Source organism: Nestor notabilis, unplaced genomic scaffold, assembly GCF_000696875.1.
Source record: "Nestor notabilis isolate BGI_N333 unplaced genomic scaffold, ASM69687v1 scaffold8314, whole genome shotgun sequence".
NCBI classification, from domain to species: Eukaryota; Metazoa; Chordata; class Aves; order Psittaciformes; family Psittacidae; genus Nestor; species Nestor notabilis.
In genome coordinates this window covers 62,497-62,696 of record NW_009926804.1, presented here as the reverse complement: position 1 = coordinate 62,696, position 200 = coordinate 62,497, and positions in this window count along the sequence as shown.

Genomic DNA, 200 nt, shown 5'->3' with positions numbered 1-200 from the left:
GGGCCGGGGCGAGGCGAAGCGCTGCGCTGGAGCACGGCTCTTAGCACCAGGAAGGCCCGGGCCGTGCTGCCGGCACTGCCCGCAGCTCACCGCTGCCTCTGTACCGGAGAGACCGACGGGAAGGGAGAAGCTCGGGGAGCTTAAAGCTGCCGTGCCAATGGCGCGGGGGGGCGGGTGGCAGGCCCCTGTGTGAGGGGGGG